Genomic DNA, 16,992 nt, shown 5'->3' on the forward strand with positions numbered 1-16,992 from the left:
ATTGTTCCATTGTTGAGCTCTCCCTACTCCCGGCATGCAGAGGCAGGCAACTGCCATATCTGAGTGTCCATCAACCTGGATAATACCATTCAGCCTGGCCAAGTAATTTCTTGAGACCACTGCCCTTCCAACTTGCAGGTCCACCCAAGCCGATTCCAATGTTTTTTTTTTTCTTGTTGTTTGTTTGTTTGTTTGTTTGTTTGTTTTTTCCCATACAAACAACCTATCTTGACTCGTGCTGCAGACTTTCCTAAAATCTCTCAAAAGATTTACAAAACCCAAACAAGCAACATCTGGTCTCAGAGTGCCCACTACTTCTTGCTGAACAGCCACAAGTCTGGCCCTACCAGTAGCCGGCCTTGGTTCTCAGCTTGACCTTGAATCAAGGCATGCCTAACAGCAACCCAAGTGGTAGCCATCTGTGGATTGCTTGGTGATTCTTGACAAGTGGCCCTGGGAAGTACACAGACTGTGGCTGAAATTGGCCTGTGGCTGGGCCCCTCTCAGGAGGCCCTTGGGCTGGCACAGCTTGTGGCCGGCTTTGACCAGTGCTGAAGCACCATCCAGGGCTGCATCTGAAGATGACATGACCAAAGGTCTGACTAGGCAGGCACCAGAGCCCTGCGAAAATGAATCCTGTTCCATAGGGTCAGCCTCTCATTGGCCAATCCTCACAACCAGTCAGCCCGATGGTCAGTCCCTCCCATTGACCTGTCAACATCAAACAAAGCTCAACCAAGGCTGGCTCCAATAAAATTCTCAATCAAAACAGGAGGTCACACACAATCCAAACCAGAGACACACCTTGAGTACCTGGCTAACAGTGACCAGGGACGGCTGCGTGACTGGACCCCACAGGACACCTACTATATTTAGCCACTCTACTAAGACAAGGAAACTTAAAGAGTCCTACCAAATACATAAGGCAGCCAAAATGAGAAGACAAAAAAGCATGCTCCAATTAAAAAAAAAAAAAAAAAAAAAAAAAAACAGAATAAAGCTCCAGTAAAAGAACTAAACAAAATGGAAACAAGCAATCTACCAGATCTAGAATTCAAAACACTGATGCTCAATAAACTTAGAGAAAGAGTAGAGGAACTCAGTGAAAACTTTAACAAAGAAATAGAAAACATAAAAATGAAGATATAAAACATAAAAAAGAACCAGTCGGAAATGAAGAATACAATAAAAGAAATAAAGAATACATTAGAGAGAATCAACAAATTAGATAAAGCAGTGGATTGAATCAGTGATTTAGAAGATAAGGTAGCATAAAACACCCAATCAGAACAGCAACAAGAAAAAAGAATCCAAAAAATGAGAATAGTTTAAGGGGCCTCTGGAACAACATCAAATGTACCAACATTTGAAAGAATCATAGGGGTGCCAAAAGGAGAAGAGAGAGAGCAAGAAATCGAATACCTGTTTGAAGATTTAATAATGGAAAACTTATCTAATCTGGTGATATAAATAGACATACAACTCCACAAAGCTCAGAGTCCCAAACAAGATGAACCCAAAGATGCCCACACCAATATACATCATAATTAATGTGCTAAAGTTAAAGACAAAGAGAGAATCTTAAAAACAGCAAGAGAAAAGCAATTAGTTACCTACAAGGGAACTCTTATAAGGCTGTCAGCTGATTTTTCAACAGACACTATTCATACCAGAAGGGACTGGAATAAAATATTTGAAGCGATGAAAAGCAAGGACCTACAACCAAGATTATACTACCCAGCAAAGCTATCATTTAAAATCGAAGGGCAGATAAAGAGCTTTCTAGATAAGAAAAAGGAGTTAATCACCACCAAGCTAGTATTACAGAAAATGTTGAAGGGACTTCTTTTAAAAGAAAAAAATCTATATTAAAAATATGAATACTAAAATGACAATAACTATATATTTGTCAATAATTACTTCAAATGAAAAAGGATTAAATACTGCAATCAAAAGATAAGGTGACTGAATGGATAAGAAAGCAAGAGCCTCACATATGCTACCTACAGGAGATTCACTTCAGATCCAAAGATACATACAGGAAAGAAAAGGATGGTAAAAGATATTTAGTGAAAAAGAAAGGCAAAAAAAAAAGAAAATCTGGGGTAGCAAGCCTTATACCAGACAAAATAAACTGTAAACCAAGAGACAAAGAAGGACCCAGTAATCTCACTTCTGAGTATTTATGTAAAGAAAGCCAAAATACAGTACCCAAGATATGGAAGCTAGTGGGTGTCCATCAATGGATGAATACCTAAAGAAGAGGTGGTACATATACATACAATGTGATATTATTCAGCCATAAAAATAAATAAACAGATAGATGATAGATGATGATGATGATAGATAGATGATAGATAGATAGATAGATAGATAGATAGATAGATAGATAGATGATAGATAGATGATAGATAGATAGATATAGATAGATAGATAGATAAAAGGATGACATCTTGTCATATGCAACAACATGGATGAACCTAGAGGATACTGTGTTGAGTGAGTAAGTCAGACAAAGGTAGACAAATGCCATATAATTTTTACTTAAATGTGGAATCTAAAGAACAAAGTAAATGAACAAAAAAGAAACACACTTATAGATACAGAGAACATTTTGAGGGTTGCCAGATGGAGAGGGAATGGTGGGGTGCGGAAAAGAGGGGAGGGGATTAAGAAGTACAAATTAATGGTTACAAAATACTCATAAGGATGTAAAGTACAGCATAAGGAATCTAGTCAATAATATTGTAATAACTATGTAAAATCTCAGATGGGTACTAGATTTGTTGAGATAACTCATTTATAAATATCACTCATTTATATAACTTTGTAAGTTATATAAATGTCTAACCACTATTTTATACACTTGAAACTAATATAATATTGTAAGCCAACTATAATTGAAAATATATATATTTAAAAATATACCTGTAGTTTACTACAAAACCAACAGCAGGTAAGGCTGTATGGAACTTTCTTAGACTAAGACTTATTCATTTTTCTTTCTCAAGCTCAATTTAACAGCCAAACCATACTCTATTTCTTACCTATTTCTGGAGATTTCAGTGGGAGAGCTTCAGCATCACAGTGCTTTTGTGATTAATTTTGACAAGTGCTTCCAGGCACACCTTCCCAAGATCATTGAGTCAGTCAGGCAAACAGCTAAAGGATGTACAAGAGTAGTGTACTTGACTCTGGGATAAACCATCTTAGCACACTTGTCAGTGAAGCTATTCATTAAAGATTTACCTTTCCCTCTAATCAACCTCATGACTCCTCTTCTTTATAGTTTCTTTTGCTCTAAACTCTTTCTGTATTCAGATAAGAAAGCTTTAACATAATATGGTTCTTTTGAAGATGCTTGGGTTGAGCAGGGCTATAGTTTTATTACTCAAATGCAGGATGCTTTCTTTTTTTTTAAGTAATATTTAAAAGCCATTTCTAATGGGTTAAGTATGACTGTCCATTGGTCTATTCTATATCTCTGTTTTCACCTTGTAACTGTGTCAGATTATCTTCCTTCATATGATTTCATTTCATTTTTATTTCCTTCCTAGATTTGTAATTCTGAATCCTTGATGTTTACTTTCTCTTTTAGTGAAAAATATATCGGAAAGTACAAGAAACTTCTCTATTTCTTACTGTTTTCTATACCTGCCAATTTCTGAATGGGAAGACAGAAAGCCACATTTTAAATATATGCCCAACTCCAGAGCACAAGCATCCCAGGCTATAGCATTTTAAGACTTTAAATTATTTTCAATGGAATCTTACTTAGAGTCAAGTCCATTTAGCTCATAATTTGTATTCCACATTTTCAAAAAAAAAAAAAATAGTGAAATTCAGATGCAAATGGTACTTAAATCTTCAATGATTAATTTGGTTTTCTGTCATACATTAGTATGTTTGCATCTTTAATGTTAATTTATTAGTGATAATATTGGGAGAAGTTAAGGAAAGAGAGGAAAACTCATTTAAATGAATCTTACTAAAATTTTAAATGCTGATCCTTCACTCCAGTAGCAACTCTTAGAAGAACTAGCAGTTCCAGGGCATAGCCAGTCAAGGTTTTCAGAAGCATAAACACTGATTTTTGGCAAAATTATCAGAAATTTCCTCTAAAATACTGGGACTGTTTTCTAATCTGCTTGGTACGTAAAGATATAATTTTATGTTGAGATTGGAAAATATCTTGATTGTTGATTGCTTGGAGCTTTGTGGTTCAAATGATTTTGAGACTCCACTAGGAAGATGCTCCACTTGTTCTCAAAGTGTGGTCCCTGATCATCAGCAGCAGCAGCTGGGCACTTAGAAATGCAGATTCTCTAGTGCATCTTTTGACTTACTAAATTAGAAATTCTGAGACCTAAGCCTGGCAATTTGTGTTTTAACGGTTTCTCCAGGTGAGTCTCATAAATGATAAGCTTCAAAAATCAAAGCTCTAACCCATTAATTATGTGTGCTATGTGTGTGTGTGTGTGGTCATAAACCAAAAGTCATTTACCTTTCTGGATTGTACAAACTAAAAATAATGACAAAGTAAATCATATTTAAGCCATCTTTAAATAAGAATCTAGGATAGTAAGGAAACATGGCAGAGTGAGAGATGTCCTCAGATCTCTCCCCTTGAAACAACAATAAGCTGAACATCTAAAACTCAACAAAAAAACACCCAAACTGCACATCAGCACGTCTGAGTGTGGGATCTGCACATAAGAGCTACCATAGGCCAGAAACCCCAGGTGTCGGGCGGTGGACTGGGAGAAATAAAGAAGCTGGCTCTCGCAGCCACTGGAGCTCCTTGCAGGAGGAGGGGGAGGGGTAAATGTGCAGTGACCAGCCCTGCTTGGAAGTGCCTGGACTTCTAGAAGCTGGCAGCAAGGCTCAGTCATCAGGGCAGAAAGCAGAGAAGTAGGACAGGACAGCAGAGAAACAATAGTTGATTTTTACCAGTCCCGGTTCCATAACAGAGGCTGAGCTGCAGCCACTGACCCCCAATGCAGAGGGCCTCTCCCCCCATACCCTCTGAGACCAAATACCGCATAGCCCCAGAGGAATCTGAGCAAATGCTGCTGAGGCTGAAGCTACCTCTCACAGCCTCTGGAGCTCCCTGCAGGAGGAGTGGGAGGGGAAAAGGTGCGGCAACTTCTCTGATCAGCTTGCCTAGAAGTGTCAGAATTTCTAGCGGCCAGTACCAGGGCCTATTCATTAGGGCAGAAAGCAGAGACATGTGGGACGGAATAGCAGAGAAACAACAGTTGAATTTTACAAGCCCTGGTTGCAAAACTGAGGCTGAGCCGCAGCCCTCAATCCCAACCCAGAGAGACCCTCCCCGCAAACCCTCCGAGACCGATCACTGCGGAGCTCCAGGGGAATCTAAGCAAACGTTACTGAAACTGTCGCTAACACTGACAGGGACTAAAACTGAGAGTAGTAAGTATGATTAAATATCTACAAGAAAATAAAAAAGACATTTAGGCTTTATATAAAGCAGGGATCCAAGAGGCTTAGACACCATCTGCTGGAAACCAAAAGAAAAGCACCTTCTTTGCAGCAGGCTAAAGACAGACATTTATATTAAAAAAAAATCTTCTTTCTGGAAAATAAAAAAACAGAAAACAGAATACACTTCCATTAATGTCCAGGTGGAGAAATAGTCCATCATACACAATGAACAACCAAGGTGACAAGGCATCTCAGAAAGAAAGAGAAAAGTCTCTAGAAAATAAGCTTACAGACATAGAAATATGCTACAAATGACAGAGAATTCAGGATGGTACTTCTGAAAAAGCTCAATAAAGCCAAAACAACTCAAATCAACAATTTCAGGAATTGAAAAAAATAACTAGATGAGCAGAACAAGGAGATTGAAACCCTCAAAAAGAACCAAATAGAACTTCTGGAGATGAAGAACACACTGCAAGTGTTGAAAAATGAAATAGCAAGATTGGGAAATAGAGTCGAACAAATGGAGGAAAGGATCAGTGATGTTGAAGACAGAAATCTAGAAATAAATCAGAAGGAAGGAGAGAGAAACCAAAGAATGAAAAATAATGAAAGAGAAATACAAGAACTAGCTGATACCATCAGGAGAGGAAACATAAGAATAATGGGAATTATTGAAGGCGAGGAAAAGGAGCAGGGACTAGAAAGCATCTTCAGACAAATATTGGACGAGAATTTCCACAATCTAAGGAATGAGCTGGAGCTTGGAATTCAAGAAGTCAATAGAACACCCAATTATCTCAACCCATAAAGGCCTTCACCAAGACACATTGTATTAAAGTTATCAAAAATTAATGACAAAGAGAGAATTCTCAGGGGACCCAGGGAAAAGAAGACGGTAACATATAAAGGAAAACTCATTAGATTATCACCGGACGTCTCGGCACAGACTTTATAACCCAGAAAGGAATGGAATCAAATATTTACACTATTAAATGAAAGGAACTACCAGCCTAGAATAATGTATCCAACTAAGCTCTCTTTTAGATATGAAGGAGAAATTAAGACCTTTTCAGACATACAAAAATTGAGGGAATACTTCACTATGAGGCCTGCTCTACATGAAATATGGAAAAGTACCAGCTCAACTAAAACAAAATAACAAAACAAAAACAAAACAAATACATAATTAGGAGTAAAGTGACTATCAGGCAAATAGAAGCAGAGGAGTGCAACCTTACTAAAAACAGGGCATTATGAGCTTAAATAAAAAGAGAATTGCTATAGCAAGATAGTAATGAATGTTCAGCATACATAGGGACAAATTGAAATAATAGTGACTGAAAAGGGGAGAATTCAAAGATCCAAATTTGCAAAGGGGAAAGGAGATAAGGCAAACGTAGAAGAAAATATATATATATATATATATATATACACACACACACACACACTATCCCTTTCATATTCATAATGGTAACCACACACCAAAGATTCAGAACTGAAGTATATAACTTAAACAAGAAGAAGAAGAGGCAAAACTCACAAAAGCCAACCAAAATTTAAAAAAAAAACAAAAACAGAAGCACAAGGACAAGGAAACAATGGAAACACCGAGCTACCAGAAAGCAAAAGATAAAATGGCTATAAGAAGACCTCATATTTCAATAACCACCCTAAATGTAAATGGACTGAACTCACCAATAAAAAGGCATAGAGTTACAGAATGGATCAAAAAACAAAACCCAATCATATGCTGCCTCCAGGAGACACATCTCAGCTCCAAAGACATATATAGACTCAAAGTGAAAGGATGGAAAATGATATTTCAAGTAAATGGCATTCAGAGAAAAGTGAGAGTAGAGGTACTAATATCAGATTAAATAGACTTCAAAATAAAAAGGGTAAAGAAAGATACAGAGGGACACTTCATAATGATAAAGGAAATCATGCGCCAAGAAGACATAACATTTATTAATATCTATGCTCCCATAGATATTACATATTTCAGAGCCCCGAAATATGTAAAGCAATTGCTAACAGAACTAAAGGGAGAAACAGACCAAAACACTATTGTAGTAAGAGATCTAAATACGCCATTGTCAGATATGGACAAATCGTCGAAACAGAAAATCAATAAAGCAATAATATCCTTAAATGACAACTGAGACCAACTGGACATAATTGACATTTACACAGCCTTCCATCCCGAAACAGTTGCTTATACATTCTTCTCGAGTGCACATGGAACATTCTTAAGAATCAACCACATACTGGGACACAGAGACAGCCGCAACAAATATAAGAGTGTTGAAATCATACCAACCATATTCTATGATCTTAATGCTTTGAAACTAGAGATCAACTACAAAAATAAATCAGGAAGAACCACAAATATATGGAGATTAAACAACATGCTACTGAAGAATAACTGGGTCAGAAAAGAAATAAAAAGAGAGATCAAGAGATACATAGAAACGAATGATAATGATAGTACAACATATCAAAACTTCTGGAACATGACAAAAGCAGTCATAAGAGGAAAGTTCATATCATTACAGGCCTATCCTCAAATCAGGAATGAGCCTAAATAACAAATCTAATCCTTCATCTTAAAAAACTAGAAAAGAACGAACAAATGAAGCCTAAAGTCAGCAGAAGGAAAGAAATCTTTAAAATTAGAGCAGAAATAAATGAAATTGAGAACAAAAGAACAATAGAAAAAATAAATGCAATAAAGAGCTGGTTCTTTGAGAAGGTTAATAAAATTGACAAAACCCTGGCTAGATTCACTAAAGAAAAAAGAGAAAGGACACAAATAGACAAAATCAGGGATGAAAAAGAGGAAATTATGACTGACATCACAGAAATACAAAAGATCATGCAAGAATACTATGAAAAAGTATATCGTAACTAATTTAATAACCTAGGAGAAATGAACCAGTACTAAGAAAAATACAATCTTCCTAGCCTGAACTAGGAAGATCTGGAAAATCTAAATAGACTGATCAGCAGTATGGAAATTGAAACAATCAAAAACCTACCAAAAAGTAAAAGTCCAGGACCAAATGGCTTCACCAGTGATTTCTACCAAACATTCAAAGATTTAATACGTATTATCTTCAAACTCTTTCAAAAAATCAAAGAGGAGGCAGAACTTTCCAACTCATTTTATGAGGCCAATATTACTCTGATGCCAAAACCTAGTAAAGATAACACAAAATAAGAAAACTACAGACCAATATCTCTCATGAACACAGATGCAAAAATCCTAAATAAGATACTAGAGAACCAAATACAGCAACATATTTAAAAGATAATACACCATGATCAAGTAGGCTTCATCTCAGAGGCAGAAGGATGGTTCAACATATGCAAATCGATTAATGTGATACACCACATAAACAAATTAAAAAATAAGAATCATATGATCATATCCATAGATACAGAAAAAGCCTTCGACAAGATACAGCATCGATTTATGATCAAAACACTTCACAAAATTGGTATAGAAGGAAAGTACCTTAACATCATAGAGGCCATATATGACAAACTCTCAGCCAACAATATAGCTAATGGCGAAAAACTAAAAACCTTCCCTCTAAGATCAGGAACAGGCAAGGCTGTCCACTACTGCCACTGTTATTCAATATAACATTGGAGGACCTAGAAAGTGCAATCAGGAAAGAGAAAGATATAAAAGGCATCTAAATAGAAAACAAAGAAGTCAAACTCTCACTATTTGCGAATGACATAATTCTCTCTATGGAAAACCCTAAAGACTCCAAAAGAACATGACTGCAAACAATGAGCAAATACAGCAAAGTTTCTGGATACAAAATCAATGTTCAATAATCCATACCTTTTTTATACTCTAATAATGAAGTGTCAGAAAAAGAAGTGGAAAAAATATTTCCTTTTGCAATTGCACCAAAAAGAATAAAATACCTAGGAATAAATTTAACAAAACATGTGAAGGACCTATGTAATGAAAACTACAAGACCCTATTAAAAGAAATAGAAGAAAATACAAAGAAATGGAAAGATATTTCATGTTCTTGGATTGGAAGAAGCAACATAGTTAAAATGACCATATTACCTAAAGCATTATACAGATTTAATGCAATCCCCATCAAAATCTCATCAGCATTTTTTAAAGAAATAGAAAAAAAAATTATCAGATTTGTATGGAAGCACAAAAAACCCTGAATTGCCAAAGCCATTCTGAGAAAAAAGAATGAGGCTGGAGGCATCACTCTGCCTGACTTCAAATTATACTACGAAGCAACAGTAATCAAAACTGTTGGTATTGTGTTGGCATGGTATTGGCAGCAAAACAGACACACAGACCAGTGGAACAAAATTGAGAGTCCAGAAGTAAACCTGTATTTATATGGGCAAATAATTTTCAACAAAAAAGCCAAAAACATACAGTGGAGAAAGGAAAGCCTCTTCAATAAATGGTGCTGGGAAAATTGGAAGGCGACCTGTAAAAGAAAGAAACTAGACTGTTGTCTATCACCACACACCAAAATTAACTCAAAATGAATTAAGGACCTGAATATAAGAATAATTGAAACCCCATATCCCAAAAGATATTTGCACACCGATATTCATAGCAGCATTATTCACAGTGTCCAGGACATGGAAGCAACCGAAGTGTCCTATGATAGATGGTTGGCTAAAGAAGCTGTGATCCATATATACAGTGGAATATTACTCAGCCATAAGAAAAGAAACACTGCCATTTGTGACAACCTGGATGGACCTCAAGATAATCATGCTAAGTGAAATAAGCCAGACTGAAAAGGTTGAAAATCACATGGTATCACTTATATGTGGGATATAAACCTAAAAGCAACAAATGAACAGGACAAACAGAGACTCAGGGACATGGACAATGGACTAGTGGTTACTAGAGGGTAGGGAGTGAGTGAAGAGGGAAGAGGTAGACAAGGTAATGGGGGTCAAATATAGGGGATTTGGGGGAGCGTGACGTGGGTAAAGGGGATCAAATACATGGTAGCTGAAGAAACTGGATTCTGGGTGATAATCACACAATAGAATATATAAATGTCAAATTATCATGTACACCCGAAAATTACATAATTGTATTAACCAATGTTACCCCAATAAACTTAAAAAATAATAAAATAAAGAAAGAAAGAATCTATAAACCAAAGAATGGCACAGAACAGATCTTTCCCTCATGGCCTTCAGAATAAACTCAGCCCCCTAACATCTTGATTTTTAATTTCTAGAATTTAGATTTCTGAGAAAATAATTTTCTGTTGTTTAAGCCACCTAGATAATGGTACTTTATAATAGAAGCTCTACAATGAGTTTATATATAGCATCAGAATTGAGAAAGATTAATACATCTGCCCAACAAAGAACATAACTTAAATTTTTTTGCAGTGATATTAGGGAAGATATTAATTGACATATAGCACTTCTGTTGATAGCCCTCCTGTGTATGGAATTTTGTCTCTAAGATCTGTGCTGAGATTTTGCTTTTCTCAGGCCCACTCTTTTCTAATGGAAATTCTAAACTATCCATAAGAGGAAAATTTTAGCAGGAATTCAATGTTCAGAAGTTGAATTATGAACTGGTTTTGACCTTCCCCATATGCTTTTAAATTCCGCTTGTACCTACAGAGAATAGTTGTTATGGGTCAACTAAGACAATGATCATTGTAATAGCAATTGTTAATTATAATAAAAGCAATCCATAAGAATGATGGTATCATAATTACCATATGCATTCATAAAACATATTAGTCACACTAGGCTAATAGTTAACCTACTTTCTCGTTCAATTATCAAGAAGAGTAAAAGAAAGGGAAAGAGCAGGCTGTATATATTGAGAGCATCTGCAAATTGGTTTACATGTATCTACATTTATATGGGACAAAATAGGTTGAAGATTAAGTTGATTGGTTAAAAATTGACCATTGGGTTTTGGTCTTAACAAAATCAAAGTCATCCTTGCTGATTGCATAAGATTTTCTTGCTCACTAGATTTTAGATATAGTAACCAATTAGAGGGAACCACATTTCTGCAAGAGTAAAGACCTTTGGCAATGAAAAAAAAAAAAATCACCTCAGCTACACCAAATTAGCTCTTTTGTAAATTAAACATCTTCTTCGCAAGTTCAAATAAATCTCAACCTTGCCTGACAATGATTGTTCAAAATGCATACGGTAAATAAAAGATTTGGTCAAGAGTTTTAGACTTCAACAAAAGGATCTTAAGAAAAATTACTCAGAGATCCTTTTCAATATCCACTCTAAAGTTAAAATGTCCCTCTGCCTAGCAAAGCACAGAGAAGGCCACTTGGAACAAGGTATTTTGTAACTATAAGATGTTGGTACAGAAAGATGCATTCATCTGTGTGTATGCACCTGTGCACATGTAAGCATAACTGAATTTTATTCTCTTGAAAATTTCTCTATGCAGACAAATGTATAAACCCAAGGTATATTTTCTGTTTTCTCAGTTATAAAACTATTTCTCTTAGAGTCCTGGTCAATATGGTCCAGTAGGTAAGAGCTATGGCTTGCCTCCTCTCATGATCACATCAAAATTACAACCTAATTACAGGAACACTAACATTGAGCATTGCCAAAACTCTAACTAAACAGAAGTCATATAACTGAGGATATATAGAAGAAACTATGTAAAGGCTGGTAGGAAGAGGGGAGATGCAAAATGGGCTGGTCACACACCACATGTGGTAGTTAAAAATCAGGAGGGATATCTCAGCTGCCAATGTCCCCTCTGAGGAGTGAGGGTTCCCTGCCCCGTACCAGGCTCCCTAGCCCAGGGTTCCAGTGCTGGGAAGAGAAGTCACCATGACCTCTGGTTATGAAAAGCGGGGGAGATTGTGGCTGAGTGAGATGGAGGACTCAGGGAATCCCAGCCTTTCCTCTTAAAAGGCTCGTGCACAGACTTACTTACTGACAGACTCATTCGGTCTGAGCTTCAGCACTGGGGCAGCAGCTCAAGGGGTGCCAGAAACATATGGGAAAGAGCTGAGTTCTCTGGATTTAGGGTGAGGGCTGGAGGGGTAGCTTTCTTCAAGACAGAAGTGTTGATATAAGCCATTATTTTTTCGTTGCGCCCTCCCTCAACCTAGCCTGCACATGCAGGAGGGTGCCATATCTGAGTCTCCATCAACCTGACCAATACCATTCTCCTGGCCCTAGTGATTCACTGAGCTCCCACCCTCTCAACTTTTAGGCCCACTCAAGCTACCTCCGTTGGTTTTTCCACATAAATGGCTTGTCTTGGCTCAGCTGTACACTTTCGTAAAATCTCTCAAAAGTCAACAAATCCAAAAATAAGCATTAATTGGCCTTGGCCTGCACCGAACCTCTTGCTCTCTTGCTGAGCAGCCCCATACCCAGCAGTAGACTCAATATGAGGCTTGGCCTCTACCAGGCACTTCCAAGCCCAGGATAGGTGGCAGCCATCTGAGGACTTCTTGGAGGCTCACACCAGGTGGCTCCCAGCAAGGCATAGGCTATGGCTAAACTTAACTTTTAGAGAAGCTCTTCCCAGAAGAGCCTGGGGCAAGATGCCCATTGGTCAGCTTTGGACCAAGCCAGAGCACACTACCTGGCTGTCTCTGTGGATGATATGCCCAAAGGACTGACTGGGAAGGCACCAGAAACCCAGTAAAGCAAATCCTCCTTTATAGGGTCAGCCCCTACACAACAGCTCCTCCACAATAGTCATGGCCAGTCCCCATATCCAATCGGCCCTAGGGGAATTCCCTCTCAATGACATGCAAACAACAACTGTAGATCAACTACAATAGAAAGACACACACAACCCACACAAGGGTCATACCTGGAGCATCCAGCTTAGGAGACTAGGGATACTGTGCCACAGGCCCTACAGGACATCTACTCCATTTAGCCACTCTACTAAGACCAGGAGATATAACAGCCATACCTAATACATAGAAACAAACACAGAGAGGCAACCAAAATGGGGAGACAAAGAAACATGTCCCAAAAGAAAGAACAGAACAAAACTCCAGAAAGAGAACTAAACAAAATGGAGACAAGTAATCCATCAAACCCAAAGTTTAAAACACTGGTTATACAGAGTCTCAATGAGCTTAGGAGAAAAGTAAAGGAACTCAGTGAGAACTTTAACTAAGAGATAGAAAACATAAAAATGAAGATACAAAACTTAAAAAAGAACCAGTTAGAAATGAAGAATATGAAAATGAATAAAGAATACATTATAGGGAATCTACAGTAAATTAGCTGAAGCAGAGGAATGAATCAGCGATTTAGAAGATAAGGTAGCAGAAAACAGCCAACCAGAACAGTAACAAGAAAAAAGAATCCAAAAAAAAATGAGGATAGTTTAAGGGGCCTCTGGAATATCAACCGTATAAACATTCGTGTCATATGGGTCTCAAAAGGAGAAGAGAGAGAGCAAAGAATTGAATACCTATTTGAAGATTTAATGGAAAATTTACCTAATCTGGTGATGGAAATAGACATACAACCCCACAAAGCTCAGAATCCCAAACAAGATGAACCCAAAGAGTCCCACACCAAGACACATCATAATTAAAGTTACAAAAATTAAAGACAAAGAGATAATTTTAAAAGCAGCAAGAGAAAAGCAATTAGTTACCTACACGAGAGCTCCCATAAGAATGTCAGCTGATTTCTCAATAGAAATTTACAGACCAGAAGAGATTGGTGTGAAATATTGAAAACAATGAAAAACAAGGACCTGTAACCAAGATTACCCAACAAAGTTATCATTTAGAATTAAAGGACAGATAAAAAATATTCCAGCCAAAAAAAAAACTAAAAGAGTTCATCACCACCAAGCCAGTATTACAGGAAATGTTGGAGGGACTTCTTTAAGAAGAAGAAGAAATACATATTAAAATAATAAAATATCAATAACTACATATCTATCAAAATTTAAACTTAAATTGATTAAATGCTCCAATTAATAGATGGTTGCTAAACAAATAAGAAAACAAAATGCTCACATGTGCTGCCTACAAGAGACTCACTTCAGAACCAAAGACACGAAAAGACTGAAAGTTAAAGAGATTGAAAAAGATATTTCATAAAAAGGAAAATGCAAAAAAAGAAAAGCTGGGTTAGTAATACTTATATAAGACAAAATATGCTTTAAAACAAAGACTATAAAAGAAGGACCCAGTAGTCCCATTTCTGGGTATTTATCTGAACGAATTCAAAACACTACTTGGAAAGGACATGTGTATCCATATGCTCATTGCAGCATTATTTATAGTAGCCAAGATATGGAGGCAACCTGGGTGTCCATCAATGAATGAATGGATAAAGAAGAGGTGGTACATCTACATAATGGAATAGTTAAAAAATAATAAAAAGCCATAAAAAATAAGTTCTTGCCATCGGCAATATCATGGATGGCTCTAAAGGATACTGTTCTGAGTGGAGAAAGTCAGACAAAGACAAAGGCCATATGACTTCACTTGTAGGTGGAATCTAAAAACAAAACAAACAAACAAAATAAACTCATAGATACAGAGAACATTTTGATGATTGCCTGATGGAAGGGGAGTTGGGGTAATGGGTAGAAATGGTGAAAGGATTAAAAAGTACAAATTGGAAGTTACAAAATTATCATGGAGATATCAAGTACAGCAAAGGGAATATAGTCAATAATATTTTAATAACTATATATAGGGCCAGGTAGGTACTAGACTAATTGAGGTGATCAAACTTTGTAAATTATAAAAATGTGTGAAAAAGCAAAAAACCCTTTTTTTTGTCTTTTACATAATTTCTTATTTTGTGTCTTGAATTGTCCATTTTCTTTAACCCTCTATGATTTCCTTCTCTGACTGTGGCTTTTTGTTCAGCTTATACACGTCTTTTTTGTCTAATGTACTCCCAGTAACTCACCTCCTCAGTTTAGCATCATTTAGCATCACTCTCTGCCCGTGTTATTACCTGCATTTATTAGCCCTGTAGAAAACCTTCTCATATATAAGTCTCTGTCATCCTCTATGACTCTACCTACCTACCTCCCAGGACTTCAGAAAGTTTATCTTTCAAAATAGACACCAATATATGATCTTTGAATCATTTTTACTAGATAGAAAAAAAAAAGTAGTTTGGTAAGTAGATACATAAAATATATATACAATACAAATCAAAAATATATTTTATATTTTTATAACGTATGTGTTAAACTTCCACATATTTATCATTTCTATATTTAAAGTTTATCAGGAACTAGAGGAATAGAACAAGAAAAGTGATTCTTATGTAAATGAGCTCAGAGATACTATATTCTCTGAAAATTTGACTCAGTCTAGCAAAAACAGAGGCAAAGGCTAATGGCTTCAAAGGACTCATTATTGTTTACCCTGGCAATGTGCTTTTAAGAGTTTATCATGGGTCCATTATTACTCTAATCCACACAGACCAATTAGAATTGAAATTGCTCTATGCATTACTGTTATGAGTGCTGTTGTCTAGCCTCCTGACAAAATGATGAAATTTTAAAAGGAGATGGGGACGATAATGAACTAAGTTAAGAATTTCAAATTAATAAATAACTAGATACCTTTTACATTAGAGGGTGAAAGCTACAAACAAATAGAGAAGAAAAGGAGGGGAAATACCACTATCTCATTTTTTGCTTCTCCCCTTCAATATATCTGTAATTTAACAAGGAGAAAAATAAATCGATAGTAGCTCATAGTCTACAGAGGACTCAAAGTTTTTTAAAGATAAAAATAACATTTCTAATCACCTACAGATTACCTAAAATCCTATAGAATTTTAGTTTTCTTCAGTTTTTATTATGCTTGTAACATTTTATACATTATATTTTCCAAGTCTAAACTCATACTACTACTTATTTTTATTTATTGTTTTGTATCTATAATCAAAATATAGTGTCATGAGTTGATCTCGTTCATCCCAATGTCTCTAAATATGTACTGATGAATCCAAAATTTATCCTACCAGCCACTACCATTCTTTGAGACACTAGTGATACATATATACACAAATGATTGTTACGTATTCAGCATCTGTACCTGTTTTTTAGTCAAAAAGCCATGTATGCAAAGCAGCCTCCAAATACCAAAGTAGCTGAGAGGCAAAATAAAATGAATCAAGACAAGTCTAGCTTGCTGGTTTCATTGGAAATTTACTTACAGAAAGCAGTCCTAGGTGGCAGCAGGGCAGCAAATGAATCCTAGTAACCTTTACTCCTCAGACCAGCTGTTTTCTATAACCCTAGATAATAGACCTAGTACTCTAAAGGAATGCAGGGGGAATCAAAAAGAACAAAGGGACCAGATACCGGGGCTCTCCTGCCAGGGCAAGTTAAACATTGAGGGTGCCTTGCCCCAGAGGAAGAGAAGGATTAATGGTAATTTGCGATTAACTCAAAGTTCCTGTGCATATTCCAGAGTCAGTCAGGGGAGGGGGAGGGGACAGAGGGTTTTCGTGGATTCACTTTAAAATGGAGTCAGCTTTTTAAGACAAAATCAGCTCTGTTCA

General features: G+C 36.6%; 1 long non-coding RNA gene across 1 annotated transcript in view; it reads right to left on the minus strand.

The window, feature by feature from the left end:
• LOC120588364 (uncharacterized) overlaps positions 1–16,747 on the minus strand; it is a 28,833-nt gene extending 12,086 nt beyond the window's left edge. Inside the window, exon 1 of the long non-coding RNA XR_005649235.1 lies at positions 16,645–16,747. This is a non-coding gene — a long non-coding RNA (uncharacterized LOC120588364). The remainder of the gene's footprint in view (positions 1–16,644) is intronic.
• Positions 16,748–16,992: the final 245 nt, after the last annotated feature.

Source organism: Pteropus medius, unplaced genomic scaffold (genome assembly GCF_902729225.1).
Source record: "Pteropus medius unplaced genomic scaffold, Ma_sr-lr_union100, whole genome shotgun sequence".
Taxonomy (NCBI): Eukaryota; Metazoa; Chordata; class Mammalia; order Chiroptera; family Pteropodidae; genus Pteropus; species Pteropus medius.